Here is a 17,650-nt window from a genome sequence, read left to right as displayed (position 1 = left end):
CACTCAGTATTATAACTCTTGAAATTAAAACTTTGTCATGCTCGTTTAACGGATTAGGTATTCTGCCATGTTATCTTTGGGGTGCATGGCGGTAGCACGTTCGGTTGGTGACCGAACAGTTGGTGGTTGAAACTCTGGAATCGATGATTGTTTTTAATTTTAATAGAAATAGTATTTAAAACCAGCAAATGTCTTGTTGTCATGCTCGTTTCACAGATTAAATAGTCTGATATCTTGTCTCTGTGGTGCAATCGGTTAGTGCGTTCGGCTGTTAATCGAAAGGTTGGTGGTTCAAGCCCACCCAGGGACGAGTCCTTATAATTTTGGTACATGCACTATTGTAAGTCTTGAAAATAATTTTTAGCGTTGCTCGTTTCAGCGATTAAATATATTCTGACATCTCGTCTTTTTGGCGCATGTCGGTAGCACGATTGTTTGCTAACCGAACAGCTGGTAGTTGAATTTCTGCTATTGACGATTGTTTTTAATTTTAATAGAAGCAGTATTAAAAACCAGCAAATGATTTGTGGTCATGCTCGTTTCACAGATTAAATAGTTTGATATCTTGTCTCTGTGGTGCATTCGGTTAGCGTGTTCGGCTGTTAACCGAAAGGTTGGTGGTTCAAGCCCACCCAGGGATGAGCCCTTATAATTTTGGCACAATCACTAAGAAAACTCTTGAAAACAAATTTTATTGTTGCTCATTTCACAGATTAAATATATTCTGCCATGTTATTTTTGTGGTGCATGGCGGTAGCACGTTCGGTTGGTAACCGAACAGTTGGTGGTTGAACTTCTGGCATTGATGATTGTTTTTAATTTTAATGGAAATAGTATTAACAACTAGCAAATGCTTTGTTGTCATGCTCGTTTCACAGATTAAATAGTCTGATATCTTGTCTCTGTGGTGCAATCGGTTAGTGCGTTCGGCTGTTAACCGAAAGGTTGATGGTTCAAGCCCACCCAGGGACGAGCCCTTATAATTTTAGTACATGCACTATTGTAAGTCTTGAAAATAATTTTTAGCATTGCTCGTTTCAACGATTAAATATATTCTGACATGTCGTCTTTTTGGCACATGTCGGTAGCACGATCGTTTGGTAACCGAACAGTTGGTGGTTGAACTTCTGGCATTGACAATTGTTTTTAATTTTAATAGAAGCAGTATTAAAAAAGCAGCAAATGATTTGTTGTCATGCTCGTTTCACAGGTTAAATAGTCTGATATCTTGTCTCTGTGGCGCAATCGGTTAGCGCGTTCGGCTGTTAACCGAAAGGTTGGTGGTTCTAGCCCACCCAGGTATGAGCCCTTATAAGTTTGGTACATGCACTATTGTAAGTCTTGAAAATAATTTTTAGCATTGCTCGTTTCAACGATTAAATATATTCTGACATCTCGTTTTTTTGGCGCTTGTCGGTAGCACGATCGTTTGCTAACCGAACAGTTGGTAGTTGAATTTCTGCCATTGACGATTGTTTTTAATTTTAATAGAAATAGTATTAAAAACCAGCAAATGATTTGTTGTCATGCTTGTTTCACAGATTAAATAGTCTGATATCTTGTCTCTGTGGTGCAATCGGTTAGTGCGTTCGGCTGTTAACCGAAAGGTTGGTGGTTCAAGCCCACCCAGGGACGAGCACTTATAATTTTGGCACAGTCACTATGATAACTCTTGAAAATAAATTCTAGTATTGCTCATTTCACAGATTAAATATATTCTGACATCTCGTTTTTTTGGCGCTTGTCGGTAGCACGATCGTTTGCTAACCGAACAGTTGGTAGTTGAATTTCTGCCATTGACGATTGTTTTTAATTTTAATAGAAATAGTATTAAAAACCAGCAAATGATTTGTTGTGACGCTTGTTTCACAGATTAAATAGTCTGATATCTTGTCTCTGTGGCGCAATCAGTTAGCGTGTTCGGCTGTTAACCGAAAGATTGGTGGTTCAAGCCCACCCAGGGACGAGTCCTTATAATTTTCGTACATGCACTATTGTAAGTCTTGAAAATAATTTTTAGCATTGCTCGTTTCAACGATTAAATATATTCTGACAGTCTTTTTGGCACATGTCGGTAGCACGATCGTTTGGTAACCGAACAGTTGGTGGTTGAACTTCTGGCATTGACGATTGTTTTTAATTTTAATGGAAATAGTATTAAAAACCAGCAAATGTCTTGTTGTCATGCTCGTTTCACAGATTAAATAGTCTGATATCTTGTCTCTGTGGTGCAATCGGTTAGTGCGTTCGGCTGTTAATCGAAAGGTTGGTGGTTCAAGCCCACCCAGGGACGAGTCCTTATAATTTTGGTACATGCACTGTTGTAAGTCTTGAAATTAATTTTTAGCGTTGCTCGTTTCAGCGATTAAATATATTCTGACATTTAGTCTTTTTGGCACATGTCGGTAGCACGATCGTTTGGTAACCGAACAGTTGGTGGTTGAACTTCTGGCATTGATGATTGTTTTTAATTTTAATGGAAATAGTATTAAAAACTAGCAAATGATTTGTTGTCACGCTCGTTTCACAGATTAAATAGTCTGATATCTTGTCTCTGTGGTGCAATCGGTTAGTGCGTTCGGCTGTTAATCGAAAGGTTGGTGGTTCAAGCCCACCCAGGGACGAGTCCTTATAATTTTCGTACATGCACTGTTGTAAGTCTTGAAAATAATTTTTAGCATTGCTCGTTTCAACGATTAAATATATTCTGACAGTCTTTTTGGCACATGTCGGTAGCACGATCGTTTGGTAACCGAACAGTTGGTGGTTGAACTTCTGGCATTGACGATTGTTTTTAATTTTAATGGAAATAGTATTAAAAACCAGCAAATGATTTGTTGTCATGCTCGTTTCACAGATTCAATCGTCTGATATGATGTCTCTGTCACTAAATCGGTTAATGCATTCGGCTGTTAATCGAAAAGTTGGTGGTTCAAGCACACCCAGTGACGAGCCCTAATATTTTTGGCGCAGTCAGTATTATAACTCTTGAAATTAAAACTTTGTCATGCTCGTTTAACAGATTAGGTATTCTGCCATGTTATCTTTGGGGTGCATGGCGGTAGCACGTTCGGTTGGTGACCGAACAGTTGGTGGTTGAAATTCTGGAATTGATGATTGTTTTTAAATTTAATAGAAATAGTATTTAAAACCAGCAAATGTCTTGTTGTCATGCTCGTTTCACAGATTAAATAGTCTGATATCTTGTCTCTGTGGTGCAATCGGTTAGTGCGTTCGGCTGTTAATCGAAAGGTTGGTGGTTCAAGCCCACCCAGGGACGAGTCCTTATAATTTTGGTACATGCACTATTGTAAGTCTTGAAAATAATTTTTAGCGATGCTCGTTTCAGCGATTAAATATATTCTGACATTTCGTCTTTTTGGCACATGTCGGTAGCACGATCGTTTGCTAACCGAACAGTTGGTAGTTGAATTTCTGCCATTGACGATTGTTTTTAATTTTAATAGAAATAGTATTAAAAACCAGCAAATGCTTTGTTGTCACGCTCGTTTAACAGATTAAATAGTCTGATATCTTGTCTCTGTGGCGCAATCGGTTAGCGCGTTCGGCTGTTAACCGAAAGGTTGGTGGTTCAAGCCCACCCAGGGACGAGCACTTATAATTTTAGTACATGCACTATTGTAAGTCTTGAAAATAATTTTTAGCATTGCTCGTTTCAACGATTAAATATATTCTGACATGTCGTCTTTTTGGCACATGTCGGTAGCACGATCGTTTGCTAACCGAACAGTTGGTAGTTGAATTTCCGCCATTAACGATTGTTTTTAATTTTAATAGAAGCAGTATTAAAAACCAGCACATGATTTGTTGTCATGCTCGTTTCACAGAATCAATCGTCTGATATGATGTCTCTGTCACTAAATCGGTTAATGCATTCGGCTGTTAATCGAAAAGTTGGTGGTTCAAGCACACCCAGTGACGAGCCCTAATAATTTTGGCACACTCAGTATTATAACTCTTGAAATTAAAACTTTGTCATGCTCGTTTAACAGATTAGGTATTCTGCCATGTTATCTTTGGGGTGCATGGCGGTAGCACGTTCGGTTGGTGACCGAACAGTTGGTAGTTGAATTTCTGCCATTGACGATTGTTTTTAATTTTAATAGAAATAGTATTAAAAACCAGCATATGATTTGTTGTCACGCTCGTTTCACAGATTAAATAGTCTGATATCTTGTCTCTGTGGCGCAATCGGTTAGCGCGTTCGGCTGTTAACCGAAAGATTGGTGGTTCAAGCCCACCCAGGGACGAGTCCTTATAATTTTCGTACATGCACTATTGTAAGTCTTGAAAATAATTTTTAGCATTGCTCGTTTCAACGATTAAATATATTCTGACAGTCTTTTTGGCACATGTCGGTAGCACGATCGTTTGCTAACCGAACAGTTGGTAGTTGAATTTCCGCCATTAACGATTGTTTTTAATTTTAATAGAAGCAGTATTAAAAACCAGCACATGATTTGTTGTCATGCTCGTTTCACAGATTCAATCGTCTGATATGATGTCTCTGTCACTAAATCGGTTAATGCATTCGGCTGTTAATCGAAAAGTTGGTGGTTCAAGCACACCCAGTGACGAGCCCTAATATTTTTGGCGCAGTCAGTATTATAACTCTTGAAATTAAAACTTTGTCATGCTCGTTTAACAGATTAGGTATTCTGCCATGTTATCTTTGGGGTGCATGGCGGTAGCACGTTCGGTTGGTGACCGAACAGTTGGTGGTTGAAATTCTGGAATTGATGATTGTTTTTAATTTTAATAGAAATAGTATTTAAAACCAGCAAATGTCTTGTTGTCATGCTCGTTTCACAGATTAAATAGTCTGATATCTTGTCTCTGTGGTGCAATCGGTTAGTGCGTTCGGCTGTTAATCGAAAGGTTGGTGGTTCAAGCCCACCCAGGGACGAGTCCTTATAATTTTGGTACATGCACTATTGTAAGTCTTGAAAATAATTTTTAGCGTTGCTCGTTTCAGCGATTAAATATATTCTGACATTTCGTCTTTTTGGCACATGTCGGTAGCACGATCGTTTGCTAACCGAACAGTTGGTAGTTGAATTTCTGCCATTGACGATTGTTTTTAATTTTAATAGAAATAGTATTAAAAACCAGCAAATGCTTTGTTGTCACGCTCGTTTAACAGATTAAATAGTCTGATATCTTGTCTCTGTGGCGCAATCGGTTAGCGCGTTCGGCTGTTAACCGAAAGGTTGGTGGTTCAAGCCCACCCAGGGACGAGCACTTATAATTTTGGCACAGTCACTATGATAACTCTTGAAAATAAATTCTAGTATTGCTCATTTCACAGATTAAATATATTCTGACATCTCGTTTTTTTGGCGCTTGTCGGTAGCACGATCGTTTGCTAACCGAACAGTTGGTAGTTGAATTTCTGCCATTGACGATTGTTTTTAATTTTAATAGAAAAAGTATTAAAAACCAGCAAATGATTTGTGGTCATGCTCGTTTCACAGATTAAATAGTCTGATATCTTGTCTCTGTGGTGCAATCGGTTAGTGCGTTCGGCTTTTAATCGAAAGGTTGGTGGTTCAAGCCCACCCAGGGACGAGTCCTTATAATTTTGGTACATGCACTATTGTAAGTCTTGAAAATAATTTTTAGCGTTGCTCGTTTCAGCGATTAAATATATTCTGACATCTCATCTTTTTGGCGCATGTCGGTAGCACGATCGTTTGCTAACCGAACAGCTGGTAGTTGAATTTCTGCCATTGACGATTGTTTTTAATTTTAATAGAAATAGTATTAAAAACCAGCAAATGATTTGTTGTCACGCTCGTTTCACAGATTAAATAGTCTGATATCTTGTCTCTGTGGCGCAATCGGTTAGCGCGTTCGGCTGTTAACCGAAAGATTGGTGGTTCAAGCCCACCCAGGGACGAGTCCTTATAATTTTCGTACATGCACTATTGTAAGTCTTGAAAATAATTTTTAGCATTGCTCGTTTCAACGATTAAATATATTCTGACAGTCTTTTTGGCACATGTCGGTAGCACGATCGTTTGGTAACCGAACAGTTGGTGGTTGAAATTCTGGCATTGACGATTGTTTTTAATTTTAATAGAAATAGTATTAAAAACCAGCAAATGATTTGTTGTCATGCTCGTTTCACAGATTAAATAGTCTGATATCTTGTCTCTGTGGCGCAATCGGTTAGCGCGTTCGGCTGTTAACCGAAAGGTTGGTGGTTCAAGCCCACCCAGGGATGAGCCCTTATAATTTTGGCACAGTCACTATGATAACTCTTGAAAATAAATTTTAGTATTGCTCATTTCACAGAATAAATATATTCTGACATCTCGTCTTTTTGGCGCATGTCGGTAGGACGATCGTTTGCTAACCGAACAGTTGGTAGTTGAATTTCCGCCATTAACGATTGTTTTTAATTTTAATAGAAGCAGTATTATAAACCAGCACATGATTTGTTGTCACGCTCGTTTCACAGATTCAATCGTCTGATATGATGTCTCTGTCACTAAATCGGTTAATGCATTCGGCTGTTAATCGAAAAGTTGGTGGTTCAAGCACACCCAGTGACGAGCCCTAATAATTTTGGCACACTCAGTATTATAACTCTTGAAATTAAAACTTTGTCATGCTCGTTTAACAGATTAGGTATTCTGCCATGTTATCTTTGGGGTGCATGGCGGTAGCGCGTTCGGTTGGTGACCGAACAGTTGGTGGTTGAAATTCTGGAATCGATGATTGTTTTTAATTTTAATAGAAATAGTATTTAAAACCAGCAAATGTCTTGTTGTCATGCTCGTTTCACAGATTAAATAGTCTGATATCTTGTCTCTGTGGTGCAATCGGTTAGTGCGTTCGGCTGTTAATCGAAAGGTTGGTGGTTCAAGCCCACCCAGGGACGAGTCCTTATAATTTTGGTACATGCACTATTGTAAGTCTTGAAAATAATTTTTAGCGTTGCTCGTTTCAGCGATTAAATATATTCTGACATCTCGTCTTTTTGGCGCATGTCGGTAGCACGATCGTTTGCTAACCGAACAGCTGGTAGTTGAATTTCTGCTATTGACGATTGTTTTTAATTTTAATAGAAGCAGTATTAAAAACCAGCAAATGATTTGTGGTCATGCTCGTTTCACAGATTAAATAGTTTGATATCTTGTCTCTGTGGTGCATTCGGTTAGCGTGTTCGGCTGTTAACCGAAAGGTTGGTGGTTCAAGCCCACCCAGGGATGAGCCCTTATAATTTTGGCACAATCACTAAGAAAACTCTTGAAAACAAATTTTATTGTTGCTCATTTCACAGATTAAATATATTCTGCCATGTTATTTTTGTGGTGCATGGCGGTAGCACGTTCGGTTGGTAACCGAACAGTTGGTGGTTGAACTTCTGGCATTGATGATTGTTTTTAATTTTAATGGAAATAGTATTAACAACTAGCAAATGCTTTGTTGTCATGCTCGTTTCACAGATTAAATAGTCTGATATCTTGTCTCTGTGGTGCAATCGGTTAGTGCGTTCGGCTGTTAACCGAAAGGTTGATGGTTCAAGCCCACCCAGGGACGAGCCCTTATAATTTTAGTACATGCACTATTGTAAGTCTTGAAAATAATTTTTAGCATTGCTCGTTTCAACGATTAAATATATTCTGACATGTCGTCTTTTTGGCACATGTCGGTAGCACGATCGTTTGGTAACCGAACAGTTGGTGGTTGAACTTCTGGCATTGACAATTGTTTTTAATTTTAATAGAAGCAGTATTAAAAAAGCAGCAAATGATTTGTTGTCATGCTCGTTTCACAGGTTAAATAGTCTGATATCTTGTCTCTGTGGCGCAATCGGTTAGCGCGTTCGGCTGTTAACCGAAAGGTTGGTGGTTCTAGCCCACCCAGGTATGAGCCCTTATAAGTTTGGTACATGCACTATTGTAAGTCTTGAAAATAATTTTTAGCATTGCTCGTTTCAACGATTAAATATATTCTGACATCTCGTTTTTTTGGCGCTTGTCGGTAGCACGATCGTTTGCTAACCGAACAGTTGGTAGTTGAATTTCTGCCATTGACGATTGTTTTTAATTTTAATAGAAATAGTATTAAAAACCAGCAAATGATTTGTTGTCATGCTTGTTTCACAGATTAAATAGTCTGATATCTTGTCTCTGTGGTGCAATCGGTTAGTGCGTTCGGCTGTTAACCGAAAGGTTGGTGGTTCAAGCCCACCCAGGGACGAGCACTTATAATTTTGGCACAGTCACTATGATAACTCTTGAAAATAAATTCTAGTATTGCTCATTTCACAGATTAAATATATTCTGACATCTCGTTTTTTTGGCGCTTGTCGGTAGCACGATCGTTTGCTAACCGAACAGTTGGTAGTTGAATTTCTGCCATTGACGATTGTTTTTAATTTTAATAGAAATAGTATTAAAAACCAGCAAATGATTTGTTGTGACGCTTGTTTCACAGATTAAATAGTCTGATATCTTGTCTCTGTGGCGCAATCAGTTAGCGTGTTCGGCTGTTAACCGAAAGATTGGTGGTTCAAGCCCACCCAGGGACGAGTCCTTATAATTTTCGTACATGCACTATTGTAAGTCTTGAAAATAATTTTTAGCATTGCTCGTTTCAACGATTAAATATATTCTGACAGTCTTTTTGGCACATGTCGGTAGCACGATCGTTTGGTAACCGAACAGTTGGTGGTTGAACTTCTGGCATTGACGATTGTTTTTAATTTTAATGGAAATAGTATTAAAAACCAGCAAATGTCTTGTTGTCATGCTCGTTTCACAGATTAAATAGTCTGATATCTTGTCTCTGTGGTGCAATCGGTTAGTGCGTTCGGCTGTTAATCGAAAGGTTGGTGGTTCAAGCCCACCCAGGGACGAGTCCTTATAATTTTGGTACATGCACTGTTGTAAGTCTTGAAATTAATTTTTAGCGTTGCTCGTTTCAGCGATTAAATATATTCTGACATTTAGTCTTTTTGGCACATGTCGGTAGCACGATCGTTTGGTAACCGAACAGTTGGTGGTTGAACTTCTGGCATTGATGATTGTTTTTAATTTTAATGGAAATAGTATTAAAAACTAGCAAATGATTTGTTGTCACGCTCGTTTCACAGATTAAATAGTCTGATATCTTGTCTCTGTGGTGCAATCGGTTAGTGCGTTCGGCTGTTAATCGAAAGGTTGGTGGTTCAAGCCCACCCAGGGACGAGTCCTTATAATTTTCGTACATGCACTGTTGTAAGTCTTGAAAATAATTTTTAGCATTGCTCGTTTCAACGATTAAATATATTCTGACAGTCTTTTTGGCACATGTCGGTAGCACGATCGTTTGGTAACCGAACAGTTGGTGGTTGAACTTCTGGCATTGACGATTGTTTTTAATTTTAATGGAAATAGTATTAAAAACCAGCAAATGATTTGTTGTCATGCTCGTTTCACAGATTCAATCGTCTGATATGATGTCTCTGTCACTAAATCGGTTAATGCATTCGGCTGTTAATCGAAAAGTTGGTGGTTCAAGCACACCCAGTGACGAGCCCTAATATTTTTGGCGCAGTCAGTATTATAACTCTTGAAATTAAAACTTTGTCATGCTCGTTTAACAGATTAGGTATTCTGCCATGTTATCTTTGGGGTGCATGGCGGTAGCACGTTCGGTTGGTGACCGAACAGTTGGTGGTTGAAATTCTGGAATTGATGATTGTTTTTAAATTTAATAGAAATAGTATTTAAAACCAGCAAATGTCTTGTTGTCATGCTCGTTTCACAGATTAAATAGTCTGATATCTTGTCTCTGTGGTGCAATCGGTTAGTGCGTTCGGCTGTTAATCGAAAGGTTGGTGGTTCAAGCCCACCCAGGGACGAGTCCTTATAATTTTGGTACATGCACTATTGTAAGTCTTGAAAATAATTTTTAGCGATGCTCGTTTCAGCGATTAAATATATTCTGACATTTCGTCTTTTTGGCACATGTCGGTAGCACGATCGTTTGCTAACCGAACAGTTGGTAGTTGAATTTCTGCCATTGACGATTGTTTTTAATTTTAATAGAAATAGTATTAAAAACCAGCAAATGCTTTGTTGTCACGCTCGTTTAACAGATTAAATAGTCTGATATCTTGTCTCTGTGGCGCAATCGGTTAGCGCGTTCGGCTGTTAACCGAAAGGTTGGTGGTTCAAGCCCACCCAGGGACGAGCACTTATAATTTTAGTACATGCACTATTGTAAGTCTTGAAAATAATTTTTAGCATTGCTCGTTTCAACGATTAAATATATTCTGACATGTCGTCTTTTTGGCACATGTCGGTAGCACGATCGTTTGCTAACCGAACAGTTGGTAGTTGAATTTCCGCCATTAACGATTGTTTTTAATTTTAATAGAAGCAGTATTAAAAACCAGCACATGATTTGTTGTCATGCTCGTTTCACAGAATCAATCGTCTGATATGATGTCTCTGTCACTAAATCGGTTAATGCATTCGGCTGTTAATCGAAAAGTTGGTGGTTCAAGCACACCCAGTGACGAGCCCTAATAATTTTGGCACACTCAGTATTATAACTCTTGAAATTAAAACTTTGTCATGCTCGTTTAACAGATTAGGTATTCTGCCATGTTATCTTTGGGGTGCATGGCGGTAGCACGTTCGGTTGGTGACCGAACAGTTGGTAGTTGAATTTCTGCCATTGACGATTGTTTTTAATTTTAATAGAAATAGTATTAAAAACCAGCATATGATTTGTTGTCACGCTCGTTTCACAGATTAAATAGTCTGATATCTTGTCTCTGTGGCGCAATCGGTTAGCGCGTTCGGCTGTTAACCGAAAGATTGGTGGTTCAAGCCCACCCAGGGACGAGTCCTTATAATTTTCGTACATGCACTATTGTAAGTCTTGAAAATAATTTTTAGCATTGCTCGTTTCAACGATTAAATATATTCTGACAGTCTTTTTGGCACATGTCGGTAGCACGATCGTTTGCTAACCGAACAGTTGGTAGTTGAATTTCCGCCATTAACGATTGTTTTTAATTTTAATAGAAGCAGTATTAAAAACCAGCACATGATTTGTTGTCATGCTCGTTTCACAGATTCAATCGTCTGATATGATGTCTCTGTCACTAAATCGGTTAATGCATTCGGCTGTTAATCGAAAAGTTGGTGGTTCAAGCACACCCAGTGACGAGCCCTAATATTTTTGGCGCAGTCAGTATTATAACTCTTGAAATTAAAACTTTGTCATGCTCGTTTAACAGATTAGGTATTCTGCCATGTTATCTTTGGGGTGCATGGCGGTAGCACGTTCGGTTGGTGACCGAACAGTTGGTGGTTGAAATTCTGGAATTGATGATTGTTTTTAATTTTAATAGAAATAGTATTTAAAACCAGCAAATGTCTTGTTGTCATGCTCGTTTCACAGATTAAATAGTCTGATATCTTGTCTCTGTGGTGCAATCGGTTAGTGCGTTCGGCTGTTAATCGAAAGGTTGGTGGTTCAAGCCCACCCAGGGACGAGTCCTTATAATTTTGGTACATGCACTATTGTAAGTCTTGAAAATAATTTTTAGCGTTGCTCGTTTCAGCGATTAAATATATTCTGACATTTCGTCTTTTTGGCACATGTCGGTAGCACGATCGTTTGCTAACCGAACAGTTGGTAGTTGAATTTCTGCCATTGACGATTGTTTTTAATTTTAATAGAAATAGTATTAAAAACCAGCAAATGCTTTGTTGTCACGCTCGTTTAACAGATTAAATAGTCTGATATCTTGTCTCTGTGGCGCAATCGGTTAGCGCGTTCGGCTGTTAACCGAAAGGTTGGTGGTTCAAGCCCACCCAGGGACGAGCACTTATAATTTTGGCACAGTCACTATGATAACTCTTGAAAATAAATTCTAGTATTGCTCATTTCACAGATTAAATATATTCTGACATCTCGTTTTTTTGGCGCTTGTCGGTAGCACGATCGTTTGCTAACCGAACAGTTGGTAGTTGAATTTCTGCCATTGACGATTGTTTTTAATTTTAATAGAAAAAGTATTAAAAACCAGCAAATGATTTGTGGTCATGCTCGTTTCACAGATTAAATAGTCTGATATCTTGTCTCTGTGGTGCAATCGGTTAGTGCGTTCGGCTTTTAATCGAAAGGTTGGTGGTTCAAGCCCACCCAGGGACGAGTCCTTATAATTTTGGTACATGCACTATTGTAAGTCTTGAAAATAATTTTTAGCGTTGCTCGTTTCAGCGATTAAATATATTCTGACATCTCATCTTTTTGGCGCATGTCGGTAGCACGATCGTTTGCTAACCGAACAGCTGGTAGTTGAATTTCTGCCATTGACGATTGTTTTTAATTTTAATAGAAATAGTATTAAAAACCAGCAAATGATTTGTTGTCACGCTCGTTTCACAGATTAAATAGTCTGATATCTTGTCTCTGTGGCGCAATCGGTTAGCGCGTTCGGCTGTTAACCGAAAGATTGGTGGTTCAAGCCCACCCAGGGACGAGTCCTTATAATTTTCGTACATGCACTATTGTAAGTCTTGAAAATAATTTTTAGCATTGCTCGTTTCAACGATTAAATATATTCTGACAGTCTTTTTGGCACATGTCGGTAGCACGATCGTTTGGTAACCGAACAGTTGGTGGTTGAAATTCTGGCATTGACGATTGTTTTTAATTTTAATAGAAATAGTATTAAAAACCAGCAAATGATTTGTTGTCATGCTCGTTTCACAGATTAAATAGTCTGATATCTTGTCTCTGTGGCGCAATCGGTTAGCGCGTTCGGCTGTTAACCGAAAGGTTGGTGGTTCAAGCCCACCCAGGGATGAGCCCTTATAATTTTGGCACAGTCACTATGATAACTCTTGAAAATAAATTTTAGTATTGCTCATTTCACAGAATAAATATATTCTGACATCTCGTCTTTTTGGCGCATGTCGGTAGGACGATCGTTTGCTAACCGAACAGTTGGTAGTTGAATTTCCGCCATTAACGATTGTTTTTAATTTTAATAGAAGCAGTATTATAAACCAGCACATGATTTGTTGTCACGCTCGTTTCACAGATTCAATCGTCTGATATGATGTCTCTGTCACTAAATCGGTTAATGCATTCGGCTGTTAATCGAAAAGTTGGTGGTTCAAGCACACCCAGTGACGAGCCCTAATAATTTTGGCACACTCAGTATTATAACTCTTGAAATTAAAACTTTGTCATGCTCGTTTAACAGATTAGGTATTCTGCCATGTTATCTTTGGGGTGCATGGCGGTAGCGCGTTCGGTTGGTGACCGAACAGTTGGTGGTTGAAATTCTGGAATCGATGATTGTTTTTAATTTTAATAGAAATAGTATTTAAAACCAGCAAATGTCTTGTTGTCATGCTCGTTTCACAGATTAAATAGTCTGATATCTTGTCTCTGTGGTGCAATCGGTTAGTGCGTTCGGCTGTTAATCGAAAGGTTGGTGGTTCAAGCCCACCCAGGGACGAGTCCTTATAATTTTTGTACATGCACTATTGTAAGTCTTGAAAATAATTTTTAGCGTTGCTCGTTTCAGCGATTAAATATATTCTGACATCTCGTCTTTTTGGCGCATGTCGGTAGCACGATCGTTTGCTAACCGAACAGCTGTTAGTTGAATTTCTGCTATTGACGATCGTTTTTAATTTTAATAGAAGCAGTATTAAAAACCAGCAAATGATTTGTTGTCATGCTCGTTTCACAGATTAAATAGTTTGATATCTTGTCTCTGTGGTGCATTCGGTTAGCGTGTTCGGCTGTTAACCGAAAGGTTGGTGGTTCAAGCCCACCCAGGGACGAGCACTTATAATTTTGGCACAGTCACTATGATAACTCTTGAAAATAAATTCTAGTATTGCTCATTTCACAGATTAAATATATTCTGACATCTCGTTTTTTTGGCGCTTGTCGGTAGCACGATCGTTTGCTAACCGAACAGTTGGTAGTTGAATTTCTGCCATTGACGATTGTTTTTAATTTTAATAGAAAAAGTATTAAAAACCAGCAAATGATTTGTGGTCATGCTCGTTTCACAGATTAAATAGTCTGATATCTTGTCTCTGTGGTGCAATCGGTTAGTGCGTTCGGCTTTTAATCGAAAGGTTGGTGGTTCAAGCCCACCCAGGGACGAGTCCTTATAATTTTGGTACATGCACTATTGTAAGTCTTGAAAATAATTTTTAGCGTTGCTCGTTTCAGCGATTAAATATATTCTGACATCTCATCTTTTTGGCGCATGTCGGTAGCACGATCGTTTGCTAACCGAACAGCTGGTAGTTGAATTTCTGCTATTGACGATTGTTTTTAATTTTAATAGAAGCAGTATTAAAAACCAGCAAATGATTTGTTGTCATGCTCGTTTCACAGATTAAATAGTCTGATATCTTGTCTCGGTGGTGCAATCGGTTAGCGCGTTCGGCTGTTAACCTAAAGGTTGGTGGTTCAAGCCCACCCAGGGATGAGCCCTTATAATTTTGGCACAGTCACTATGATAACTCTTGAAAATAAATTTTAGTATTGCTCATTTCACAGATTAAATATATTCTGACATCTCGTTTTTTTGGCGCTTGTCGGTAGCACGATCGTTTGCTAACCGAACAGTTGGTAGTTGAATTTCTGCCATTGACGATTGTTTTTAATTTTAATAGAAATAGTATTAAAAACCAGCAAATGATTTGTTGTCACGCTCGTTTCACAGATTAAATAGTCTGATATCTTGTCTCTGTGGCGCAATCGGTTAGCGCGTTCGGCTGTTAACCCGAAAGATTGGTGGTTCAAGCCCACCCAGGGACGAGTCCTTATAATTTTCGTACATGCACTATTGTAAGTCTTGAAAATAATTTTTAGCATTGCTCGTTTCAACGATTAAATATATTCTGACAGTCTTTTTGGCACATGTCGGTAGCACGATCGTTTGGTAACCGAACAGTTGGTGGTTGAAATTCTGGCATTGACGATTGTTTTTAATTTTAATAGAAATAGTATTAAAAACCAGCAAATGATTTGTTGTCATGCTCGTTTCACAGATTAAATAGTCTGATATCTTGTCTCTGCGGCGCAATCGGTTAGCGCGTTCGGCTGTTAACCGAAAGGTTGGTGGTTCAAGCCCACCCAGGGATGAGCCCTTATAATTTTGGCACAGTCACTATGATAACTCTTGAAAATAAATTTTAGTACTGCTCATTTCACAGAATAAATATATTCTGACATCTCGTCTTTTTGGCGCATGTCGGTAGGACGATCGTTTGCTAACCGAACAGTTGGTAGTTGAATTTCCGCCATTAACGATTGTTTTTAATTTTAATAGAAGCAGTATTATAAACCAGCACATGATTTGTTGTCACGCTCGTTTCACAGATTCAATCGTCTGATATGATGTCTCTGTCACTAAATCGGTTAATGCATTCGGCTGTTAATCGAAAAGTTGGTGGTTCAAGCACACCCAGTGACGAGCACTAATAATTTTGGCACACTCAGTATTATAACTCTTGAAATTAAAACTTTGTCATGCTCGTTTAACAGATTAGGTATTCTGCCATGTTATCTTTGGGGTGCATGGCGGTAGCACGATCGTTTGGTAACCGAACAGTTGGTGGTTGAACTTCTGGCATTGATGATTGTTTTTAATTTTAATGGAAATAGTATTAAAAACTAGCAAATGATTTGTTGTCACGCTCGTTTCACAGATTAAATAGTCTGATATCTTGTCTCTGTGGTGCAATCGGTTAGCGCGTTCGGCTGTTAACCGAAAGGTTGGTGGTTCAAGCCCACCCAGGGACGAGTCCTTATAATTTTCGTACATGCACTATTGTAAGTCTTGAAAATAATTTTTAGCATTGCTCGTTTCAACGATTAAATATATTCTGACAGTCTTTTTGGCACATGTCGGTAGCACGATCGTTTGGTAACCGAACAGTTGGTGGTTGAACTTCTGGCATTGACGATTGTTTTTAATTTTAAGGGAAATAGTATTAAAAACCAGCAAATGATTTGTTGTCATGCTCGTTTCACAGATTCAATCGTCTGATATGATGTCTCTGTCACTAAATCGGTTAATGCATTCGGCTGTTAATCGAAAAGTTGGTGGTTCAAGCACACCCAGTGACGAGCCCTAATTTTTTTGGCGCAGTCAGTATTATAACTCTTGAAATTAAAACTTTGTCATGCTCGTTTAACAGATTAGGTATTCTGCCATGTTATCTTTGGGGTGCATGGCGGTAGCACGTTCGGTTGGTGACCGAACAGTTGGTGGTTGAAATTCTGGAATTGATGATTGTTTTTAATTTTAATAGAAATAGTATTTAAAACCAGCAAATGTCTTGTTGTCATGCTCGTTTCACAGATTAAATAGTCTGATATCTTGTCTCTGTGGTGCAATCGGTTAGTGCGTTCGGCTGTTAATCGAAAGGTTGGTGGTTCAAGCCCACCCAGGGACGAGTCCTTATAATTTTGGTACATGCACTATTGTAAGTCTTGAAAATAATTTTTAGCGTTGCTCGTTTCAGCGATTAAATATATTCTGACATTTGGTCTTTTTGGCACATGTCGGTAGCACGATCGTGTGCTAACCGAACAGTTGGTAGTTGAATTTCTGCCATTGACGATTGTTTTTAATTTTAATAGAAATAGTATTAAAAACCAGCAAATGCTTTGTTGTCTTGCTCGTTTAACAGATTAAATAGTCTGATATCTTGTCTCTGTGGCGCAATCGGTTAGCGCGTTCGGCTGCTAACCGAAAGGTTGGTGGTTCAAGCACACCCAGGGACGAGCACTTATAATTTTGGCACAGTCACTATGATAACTCTTGAAAATAAGTTCTAGTATTGCTCATTTCACAGATTAAATATATTCTGACATCTCGTTTTTTTGGCGCTTGTCGGTAGCACGATCGTTTGCTAACCGAACAGTTGGTAGTTGAATTTCTGCCATTGACGATTGTTTTTAATTTTAATAGAAAAAGTATTAAAAACCAGCAAATGATTTGTTGTCATGCTCGTTTCACAGATTAAATAGTCTGATATCTTGTCTCTGTGGCGCAATCGGTTAGCGCGTTCGGCTGTTAACCGAAAGGTTGGTGGTTCAAGCCCACCCAGGGATGAGCCCTTATAATTTTGGCACAGTCACTATGATAACTCTTGAAAATAAATTTTAGTATTGCTCATTTCACAGATTAAATATATTCTGACATCTCGTTTTTTTGGCGCTTGTCGGTAGCACGATCGTTTGCTAACCGAACAGTTGGTAGTTGAATTTCTGCCATTGACGATTGTTTTTAATTTTAATAGAAATAGTATTAAAAACCAGCAAATGCTTTGTTGTCACGCTCGTTTCACAGATTAAATAGTCTGATATCTTGTCTCTGTGGTGCAATCGGTTAGCGCGTTCGGCTGTTAACCGAAAGATTGGTGGTTCAAGCCCACCCAGGGACGAGTCCTTATAATTTTCGTACATGCACTATTGTAAGTCTTGAAAATAATTTTTAGCATTGCTCGTTTCAACGATTAAATATATTCTGACAGTCTTTTTGGCACATGTCGGTAGCACGATCGTTTGGTAACCGAACAGTCGGTGGTTGAATTTCTGGCATTGACGATTGTTTTTAATTTTAATGGAA

At 38.5% G+C, this 17,650-nt stretch overlaps 12 non-coding genes across 12 annotated transcripts; all 12 read left to right on the top strand.

Moving 5' to 3' along the window:
- The first annotated feature begins 3,537 nt into the window (after positions 1 to 3,537).
- Positions 3,538 to 3,611, top strand: Trnan-guu (transfer RNA asparagine (anticodon GUU)). The gene has a single exon. It is a non-coding gene; the product is annotated as a tRNA-Asn (tRNA).
- A 586-nt stretch (positions 3,612 to 4,197) lies between these two features.
- Positions 4,198 to 4,271, top strand: Trnan-guu (transfer RNA asparagine (anticodon GUU)). The gene has a single exon. It is a non-coding gene; the product is annotated as a tRNA-Asn (tRNA).
- Positions 4,272 to 5,184: 913 nt separating this feature from the next.
- Positions 5,185 to 5,258, top strand: Trnan-guu (transfer RNA asparagine (anticodon GUU)). Its single transcript has one exon. It is a non-coding gene; the product is annotated as a tRNA-Asn (tRNA).
- Positions 5,259 to 5,846: 588 nt separating this feature from the next.
- Positions 5,847 to 5,920, top strand: Trnan-guu (transfer RNA asparagine (anticodon GUU)). Its single transcript has one exon. It is a non-coding gene; the product is annotated as a tRNA-Asn (tRNA).
- Positions 5,921 to 6,173: 253 nt separating this feature from the next.
- Positions 6,174 to 6,247, top strand: Trnan-guu (transfer RNA asparagine (anticodon GUU)). Its single transcript has one exon. It is a non-coding gene; the product is annotated as a tRNA-Asn (tRNA).
- A 3,887-nt stretch (positions 6,248 to 10,134) lies between these two features.
- Trnan-guu (transfer RNA asparagine (anticodon GUU)) lies at positions 10,135 to 10,208 on the top strand. The gene has a single exon. It is a non-coding gene; the product is annotated as a tRNA-Asn (tRNA).
- Positions 10,209 to 10,794: 586 nt separating this feature from the next.
- Trnan-guu (transfer RNA asparagine (anticodon GUU)) lies at positions 10,795 to 10,868 on the top strand. Its single transcript has one exon. It is a non-coding gene; the product is annotated as a tRNA-Asn (tRNA).
- A 913-nt stretch (positions 10,869 to 11,781) lies between these two features.
- On the top strand, positions 11,782 to 11,855 carry Trnan-guu (transfer RNA asparagine (anticodon GUU)). Its single transcript has one exon. It is a non-coding gene; the product is annotated as a tRNA-Asn (tRNA).
- Positions 11,856 to 12,443: 588 nt separating this feature from the next.
- Positions 12,444 to 12,517, top strand: Trnan-guu (transfer RNA asparagine (anticodon GUU)). The gene has a single exon. It is a non-coding gene; the product is annotated as a tRNA-Asn (tRNA).
- Positions 12,518 to 12,770: 253 nt separating this feature from the next.
- Trnan-guu (transfer RNA asparagine (anticodon GUU)) lies at positions 12,771 to 12,844 on the top strand. The gene has a single exon. It is a non-coding gene; the product is annotated as a tRNA-Asn (tRNA).
- A 3,885-nt stretch (positions 12,845 to 16,729) lies between these two features.
- Positions 16,730 to 16,803, top strand: Trnas-gcu (transfer RNA serine (anticodon GCU)). The gene has a single exon. It is a non-coding gene; the product is annotated as a tRNA-Ser (tRNA).
- A 257-nt stretch (positions 16,804 to 17,060) lies between these two features.
- On the top strand, positions 17,061 to 17,134 carry Trnan-guu (transfer RNA asparagine (anticodon GUU)). The gene has a single exon. It is a non-coding gene; the product is annotated as a tRNA-Asn (tRNA).
- Positions 17,135 to 17,650: the final 516 nt, after the last annotated feature.

Source organism: Watersipora subatra, chromosome 8 (genome assembly GCF_963576615.1).
Source record: "Watersipora subatra chromosome 8, tzWatSuba1.1, whole genome shotgun sequence".
Classification (NCBI taxonomy): Eukaryota; Metazoa; Bryozoa; class Gymnolaemata; order Cheilostomatida; family Watersiporidae; genus Watersipora; species Watersipora subatra.
This window is presented reverse-complemented; position numbering and strand designations above follow the sequence as displayed.